General features: G+C 37.7%; 1 long non-coding RNA gene across 1 annotated transcript; it reads right to left on the bottom strand.

Annotated features, from left to right (window-relative positions):
- Positions 1–1,295: 1,295 nt before the first annotated feature.
- LOC107181577 lies at positions 1,296–5,057 on the bottom strand. Its single transcript, XR_001512236.1, has 3 exons — positions 4,959–5,057; positions 1,847–1,849; positions 1,296–1,306 (listed from the first exon to the last, which is right to left on the bottom strand). It is a non-coding gene; the product is annotated as an uncharacterized LOC107181577 (long non-coding RNA).
- Between the last annotated feature and the right edge of the window lie 3,811 nt (positions 5,058–8,868).

Below are 8,868 nucleotides of genomic sequence, written 5' to 3' on the forward strand. Positions count from 1 at the left end.
AAGGTTCCATTAATCTTACAAGCTATGGTCTTTAATATTTTTATAGTGTTGGCTCTTGTTTTCTTAAAGTATGTGAATAAATAATTGGGGTTCAATTCATTACTTCATTTAAATATTTAACATATAAGATTATGGAATATCAAGGAATGTATGAGCAAACCCAAAATGAATAATATGGCATACTAAAGAATAGTAACATATAGATATATATGCTAGTCAGAGAATAATAGCTTGAGATAGAAGATGAGACTATGATGTTAATAATATCATGTGAATTGAGTTAGTTTAAAATGTCTCCTTCCTAAGGACTTACGTGCATGCACACACACACACACACACACACAGAGTTTTAAGATTTGTCATCAAAGTGGGGTAGGAACCAAGAAAAAAATATATCTCACTGAATAAGGATTGCAGGAAACATAATATGATGCAGAAAGTTATTAAGGAAAAAAAGGAGTGTAAGATGTGGAAACCAAAATGGTATTGAGGAGAAAAGATGAGGTTTTATAAACATATCTGTAAAAAAGGAGATAGAAAATAAGCTCATTAATAAATTAGGGGAGTTATGAAATTAAAGAAATCAGTGAAAGCCTCAAATGATTGAGATGCTAAATTACTTTAACAAGACAAATGAAGAAAAGTAATATAAATAATTAGAACACAATCATCCAATTGTAAAAACTTACAAAAGTAGGAAATGCACACTTGAGAAACTAAATTAGGTAAAGTGCATTGAAATAATCTACAGCAGATCCTTGAATAAGTCATTTCATTATTGCCTTGTTTAAGAAAAAGGTTCTTGGCCTGAGTCACTCTCTTTATGGTGTTTGCACATTCTCCTCATGTCTGATGTCTGTGTGAGTTTTCTCAGACACTCTGGTGTCCTCCCATATCTCAAAGATGTGCACATTATGTGAACTGGTGTGTTTAAACTGTCCCAGTCTGAGTGTGTGTGTGTGTGTGTGTGTGTGTGTGTGTGAGAGAGAGAGAGAGAGAGAGAGAGAGAATGTGGTGGAAGGGTGTCCTGTCCAGGGTTGGTTCCTTGCCTTTAACCCTGAGATGCCTTTAAAGGCTCCCCACCCCCAGTTCCTGAACTGAAATACGTGGGCTGGAAAAGCATTAACGTGGTTTTATTCATCATTATTCCATGCATAGCTTACACGTATTTCAATGTTTCATAATAGAAGAGTTTGAGGGGTTTATTTAGCAGTTTGATGATGTCTATGTGACCAGAAATATGCCCAGACACTTCCCTTGTTCGTGTCAGTTAGCCTGTGGTAAAATGGTTATTTATGTCATTGCACTTAAAACCAGTTTCCGAGAACCTATGGATGATACTTAGTGAGGGCCTATAGTATTTTGCATCAGTTTTAGGAGAGCAACATAGACTTCACCTGTGTTAACCTCATAATTCTCAAAATATTGCTTTGTAGATAGAAATGCTATTTCTTATTTGCCAGTGGATTAAATGGATGAAATTGCAACTGTTGAAATTTTCTTAAAGGGAAAGTTTTGAGTCACTAGTCACTAAATAGATGTGTTACAACTTTATAACATTCCCAAATAGTTCTTGTTGTCATTGCTTTAATAAAAAAGGAGGGTGGATATAAAATGCAATAATCAGTACAAAGAGTTTGTGGTGACGCAAATCCATGATGGAGAATAGAATAGGAGAGAGAGAGGAGTAAGGTATGAGCCACAGAGAACTCTTTAAATTTTAGACTTACAGAGGTTATATTTGAAACTGAATGAAACATAACCTTTTTCCCCCTATTCCACAGGCTTGTTTAGTAAACCAGACTGTTGTAATGTCTGCTGCTTATTTAGATGTTATTTGATACACTGGCTATCTGGACTATATTTGACTTGGACAAGCCAAATATTTAATAGTCACATAGCATATGTCTCACATATTTTACAGTATATGGAGGAATCACTGCACCTACAATAAAAGCAAGCCATTGAAAAATGAAGTAAAATGTTCAAGGGTTACTTCTATCCAGTTGCTATCAGTGGCAGTCGATGTTTAGACACAATACCTCTGTGGATAAAGGCAAACTGAAATAGTTAATATCTTCTGTTAAACTGATTTGCCAACACTAGAATACCTAATGCACCTTTTCTGGGTCACTTTTACTTATATATATATATTTTTCAATTAGACAGAAAAACCAATCATAATGATTTAGCATTTTGACTTCTTTAACTGTTGTTATAATTATTGGATCCTGCATTATAAGCTGAATTTATTTTGCATTCAATCTAAAACCCTGAAGCTGTGCTGGAATGTGTATGCTTAGGAAATCTATTGATTCTTACTAACAAATGGCCTATGGTACATGGACCAGTCATATGTGCCAAATGTAAAATTTAATGTGGAAAGGAAGGATGGTGGTTAAGAAGAGCTATGAACCTGTAACCATTTGGCATCTTCTATGCTTAATTTTAAAAAGCTGTTTACAGGAAATGCTGTGCTTTCTATTATAGCAGTGATTCACAAATTGTAGTCCTAAAATGGGCAGTAGCAGTATCTCCTGGAAATGCATTAGAATTTCAGATTCCCAGGCTCTGCCCCAGACCTACTGATAGGGTCCCTTAATCTGTGTTTTAACAAGCCATCCAGTGACTTTAGGCATGTCAACACATGAGCACTACTGTATGAGTTTTTATAAGTATAACATTTGGGCAGAGTTATTACATTTTAAATTGGAGAGAATCTGTAATATATATCCTATATAATAAAAGGCTAATATGCTAATCAACCGAACGGTGGAATGACCGGTCGCTATGATGCATACTGACCATCAGGGGCAAACACTCAATGCAGGAGCTGCCCTCTGGTGGTCAGTGAACTCCCACCAGGTGAGCACTGCTCAGCCAGAAGCTGGGCTCATGGCTGGTGAGTGCAACGGTGGTGGCAGGAGTCTCTCCTGCCTCCGTGGCAGGGCTAAGTTTGTCCGACTGCCACCTTAGAGGAGTGGGCCTAAGCTGTCAGTTGGACATCCCCCAAGGGCTCCAGGACCGTGAGTGGGCACAGGCCGGGCTGAGGGACCCCTCCTCCCCATGAGTGCATGGATTTCATGCACCAGGCCTCTTTTGTGTATACACACACACACACACACACACATATATACATATATATGTATATTTGAGATTTGGTCAGAATGAAGATATTGATTAATTTTGAAAAAAAATAAATGCTTAAAATGATTACTGATAATTTAGGGCAGTATAATTGTTAACACCTGCTAATGTATCTGGTACTGAGTCATTCTACTTCTTTCTCACAAGAAGTCATTCTGTATGGACATATAAATTTCAAATTATATTTTTTCCTTAACTTCAAACAAAAGTAGACTAAATTTTACATATTTAAAGTTTAAATTTATTGGTAGTAATTTATTTGTGGTTTAAATAAAAACAATAAAAATAATCCAAACAATAAAAGGATTTCTTGGTGTGGCCTGTGGGAATTGGGCCTAAACTGGCAGTCCAACATGTCTTGAGGAATGTAGTAGTGTGGAAAGCTGCAGATAGCTGGGGAGGAGACCAAGCCAGCTTTGGCACCACTCCGCTCCTGCTCATCCTGGCCCCATTGCACCTGCCACTGCTAGGTAGGCTTGCTGCTGCTCTACTGTGGTCTTTACGTGCCTATCTTAAGGCGATACCAGCTCATCCATGAGGGAGAAGCAGCTGCAGGCTCACACTGAGTCAGTCCCGATGCCGGTCCTAATCCCAGTCCTGGCCCAGATCGGGGAGGATCGTGCAGGGGGAGTGTCTGAGGGAAAGGCTCCCGCCGTCACAGCTGTGCTCACCAGCCATGAGCCCAGCATCTGACGCCCAACAGTCAGCTGAGTGGCGCTCCAGCTGTGGGAGCGCAATGACCACCAGGGGGCAGCTCCTTCATTGAGTGTCAGCCCCCTGGTGGTCAGTGTGCATCATAGCAACCGGTCGAAAGTTCATACGGTCAAACATTTGCTTAGGCTTTTATATATATAGATTTATTAATTTATTCATTCACCTTTTCAACCAGTATATAAGAATCTATTAGGTGTTAGGGCATATTCTTGTTGCTGGGAATAAAATCAACAAAATAAACTTCCTATTAATAATATATTTCCTTCATTCACCATTTAGAATTTATCATATGCCAATTGATTACAATGATTTGATTTTTTATCTCCTTGGTAATATTTTAGCTCTAATTTACTTTCTATCTAATGCCCCGGAGATGGTGATTGGATTGGTTAGAAAAAATCATCTCAATAAAACTAGATTTGGGTGCCAAATACACCTCAATATACTAACTACATAACCTTGAGAAAGCCAGTCTTCCAAAACTCATCCATTTCATTTGCATAATGGCAGAGATAACAGCTCTGAATGTTACCCAAGAGGTTTTGAAGAGAAAACTAGATAAGAACTTGGAAGTTTATTGCAATTGCTATAAAGCATTACATATGTTGGGTTTTTGTCTGTAACAAGTCACCATTTGTAAATTAATCAATTGCATACATTAAGTTCTGCCACTGACACTTACTAGCTCTTCAACCTTGAGTATGTTACTTTATCCCTTGGTACTAGAATCTCCTTAAATTAGTGTGGTGGTAATATTATGGAACTCATAGAATTGTTGTTTTTTCAAATAAGGTATAACAAACATGCGTAGACTACTGTTTAGGATATTGCTTACATTTATTAAGTGCTTACTATCTTTGTTTAAATTATTTTAAAGAAACCTTCTCACTAAAATGATATTAAGGCTAACCTTAAATACTTAGGCCCTTATATTTCCCCATACCTATGAATATGAGCATATTTGGTGTTTCATTTAAAACTGACCCCTTGATACAGTGTAGGATATGTTTGTTTTGAAGAAAAAGAATGAACTATTTTAGCTACTCCCTTGACTCTAATGAAACAATGTCAAAAAGAAGATGAAGTTACAGGCATACCTTAAGATATTGCAGGTTCACGTTCCAGACCGCTGCAATAAAGTGAGTCATAATCTTTTTGCTGGTGGAGGGTATTGCCTTCAATTTGTAAAAAATGCAACATCTATGAAGTACAATAAAGTGAAGCACAATAAAACAAGGTATGCTTGTATATGTACTTTCAGTTTTTAGATTAACTTACATTTTCATTTGTTGATATAACTCTAGTGTTTTCCAAATTAAGCAAAATCTAATCAAAGAGGTAACATTGTTTGCTACTTATTTGTTTTGCCTGTATATCTTGGTGATGTGCATAGTTTACCACTGACCGAGTTAGCCATGGTTTCTCACAAGCCTGGATCATGTACCGAGGCAGGAAAATGTAGCCAAACAACTGAAAGACAAATAAAGGCCTTATAGTTGGAATTAAATTTTTGTCCCGGTAATATAAATTTAACTAGATAATGGTATTGCTTCCTGGCTGCAGGTAGCCCACAAATCCACCTGGACAACAATTACGTTGAACCCCTTCTGCAGCTGTGGGAAGTGAATGGGGCGGGGGGGGGGGGGGGAAAAAAGGTCGGGGGGGGGACAGGCGATGAGCAGCTGCAGCGAGACTGAGAGAATCATCTCTCCTGTGCAGCTGCCTTCTGAGGCTCCTGACCTGGTGAATCATGGACTCTGTGAGGAGTGGTTTGTCTGGTGAGGAGCATTTCAGACCTGACCACTGACGGGGCCCATTAGCCTGAATACCAGGCATCCCTGGATAACCAAGGAAGTGACTACTCCCTGTCTCACAGAGCCAGCTTATCTACCAAGGTTAACAGGGTAGCTCTTTGATGGATAGCACATCTGGAAGGGAAGCAGCAGGAACCCACACACCTGCAGTTTAAATCTCAGAGGCGTTACCATGTTTTCTGTTTTATATGCTGTATTTAGTGTAGAGTGAATACGGTTCTTTCCCCTCAAGAAAAGTTTAAGACTATTGTTTGTGCCAGCTTCACAGTTCTCCAGTAAACCCAGTCTTCGTTTATTTATTTTACTCAGATATTCCTACATGTTTCTACCCCCTTGAATTCATTTTTTGTTATTTTTCATAATGTACTATCTCATTAGAGCTCAGTGAAAATGACGGCAGGCTGATTGGCTTTCAGCTGCATGGACTTGGCAGAACGCTGAACTTTTCCCTGGCCATCAGCAGATTCCAGGGTACTGATGTGAATTACACTCACTCCACATGCAGTTTTAAATGGATCAGCTGCACGAGGTACACTGTTGTTCCAAATACACAAAAAGTGAACATATAAGCTTCTCAGAGTGGAGGTCGTGCTCAGGTTGCATAGAAAGTCATCTCCACAATTATCAACGAGGTTTGAAACACAGAGACCTTGGAAGCAAGCGTATGCTTCCCCATGCAAGTTGGACAACAACAGTCAGAAAACCCACAAATTTCAGGGGAAAATAAACAAAATGGGTACTAATTTTTAGAATCACAATTTTAAACTTTTTATTTTAGGTTTGAAAGGTAAATATCTTCTACCCAGAAATTATATGTATAGTCTGTTTCCCTTCAGATATGCACAAGTTTAAAATAAAAAAGGGGGCTGTGGTAATATTAGTTGCAGTAATATTTTGTATGGAGAAAAAAATGTAAACCACCTCACTGTCTATCAATAAGGAGGTGTTAATAAAGTATTATATAGTAACATTATTATTACATAGTTATTGAAAAGATTGAGGAATGCATTTATGTATTGGTATGAAAAATTGTCTAAGATATATTGGTACTTAAAGCAAAAAAGAAGAGTATCTTATTGAGTGACAGTTATGAAAGCTATCTATCTATCATCTATCTATCATTTATCATCTATCTATCATCCATGTAACTATCTATCTAACTCCCTACCTATATATTCACTCATCTTCTCTCTACCCAGTGACCCAAGCACATAAACTATAAGGAAGGATGAACAACAACAAAAAATGGCAACAGTGATAATTTCTGGGAAATGAGGTAGGGAGAATCTGTGTAAGGAAAATTGTTACCTATTGTCTTGTGCTTCTCTATCTGTATTAGTTGTCTACTGCTGTCTAACAAAGCACCCTGAAGCTTGGTGACTTCAAACAAACACCACTTATTTGCTTACAATTCTGTGGTTAACAATTTTGTCAAGATTCAGTTGGGATGGCTTGTCATTATACTATGTCATGTCTAGGTTCACTTCTCTGTTTATAATTGGAGGGCTAGTTAGGGACTGGCTAGTCCAGAATGACCTCACTCTCATGTCTGAGCTCTCAGCTGAGATGGCTGAGATGGCTAAGCTTCTGTCTCCATGTGATCTCTCTCTTGGTTTGCTCAAAGGCAACAGTTTTCCAAAAGCGGGGGAGAAAAGAAAGAAAGAAAGAAAATTGCAGGCCCTCTTGAAGCCAAAGCTTGATAGTCACCCAGAATCACTTTTGCTGTATTTTATTGGATAAAGCAAGTATCAAGACCAGCCCAGATTTAAAGAATGGGGAATTTGACTCTATTTTTTCTTTCCTTTTTATTTTTCATGTAGTCAACCCTTTTATTAAACTTCATTGGTAATGTCTGCCATTGACCTTTGCTGGGGGAATTTGCCCTTAAGATATTTGGTTAACATTTACTTTCTTCTATTTTTCTTTGTATATTGGTACAGTGTTTTGAAAATGAGGAGAAAATGTGCATAAAATAGTAAAGGGAAGTGCATGAGAACGGAGAAATTCTCATACTTAGCTGTAAGACTACATTTCTTCATGAGAGAGCAGTAACATATCTGTGGCCATATAGAATGCAATACACTCTACTACTTGAATGTTTTATTAAAGGCATTTGTTGTTTTAATAAAAATGATAACAGAAATGATGGCATCAAATTTTTATCTATAATAAAGTACTGGTTTGTTCAATTGGCATCTGCATCTTTGATGGGAAGAGACTGTTTCTATTTTTTATAGTGGAATGTGACTACTGGTTAGTTCAGAGTGATCCTGCAACATATACAAAAAGGTTTTGACTGTTTCAGAGTCTGCAAAGAGGTCCATTATAGATGTGAAATTCCACATACATTTAAAATGCACATATAGTTTTATTTTGTGGCCACTACTAATGGCACAATGAGTAAGTGGCCTTATATGCAATTGCATTATCTTGTGTGTGTGTGTGTGTGTGTGTGTGTGTGTGTGTGTGTGTAGTTTTAATAAAATTAACAATATTTCTTCTTACAAAAATTTATCATTTAGCATTGCAGTGATGTAATGTTCCCACTGTATGCAGTAATGTCCTACAAAAAGGAAATTAAAACAGAAAAGTTATAAATTATTTTAAATAATTATTTTAATTATTTTTTTAGTTTTCTCCCAAAATGAATCCAATGATTAACTGTCTTATTAAAGGAAACTACATCCTAATTTTTCAATTTCAACTGTGGAAAAGAGCTACCCTCTCCTGCCACATTCACAGATTTTACTGTCCCCTTACTGTTCCTCCTTCCATCTTTCCTTCTCTGGCCCAGGGGTGAGCACAGGCATTTTTACCAATGAAACAGGAATTCATTTCTTATGGAAGAGTTTCATCTCTAGTACTTCTCCTGTTTTCTCTGCGTTTACCTTTGCCTCTTCCCTCTCACTGACTCTCCAAAGACAGTACCTTCTGCCAGGCCTCACCAAAGCAAACGCACAGAGGCAGAGGCAACAATTCCAAGGACCCACCGGCCAGTGAGTCAAATGAGGAGTCTCGGGGAAATGCTTACTTGCAGAGCTAGTTTTTGTTTGCTTTGTTTTCTTTTATTTCCAAAATTTGATACGGTTTGCCCTAAAGAAAAGACAAATGACCCAGAGGTAAAGCTAATACAAGGGAGAGAGAGGACTAAGTGGTAAGGATTTCTCATAGCGGAAGCTGGAATTTTCTGTTT

Source organism: Myotis davidii, unplaced genomic scaffold (genome assembly GCF_000327345.1).
Source record: "Myotis davidii unplaced genomic scaffold, ASM32734v1 scaffold269, whole genome shotgun sequence".
Classification (NCBI taxonomy): Eukaryota; Metazoa; Chordata; class Mammalia; order Chiroptera; family Vespertilionidae; genus Myotis; species Myotis davidii.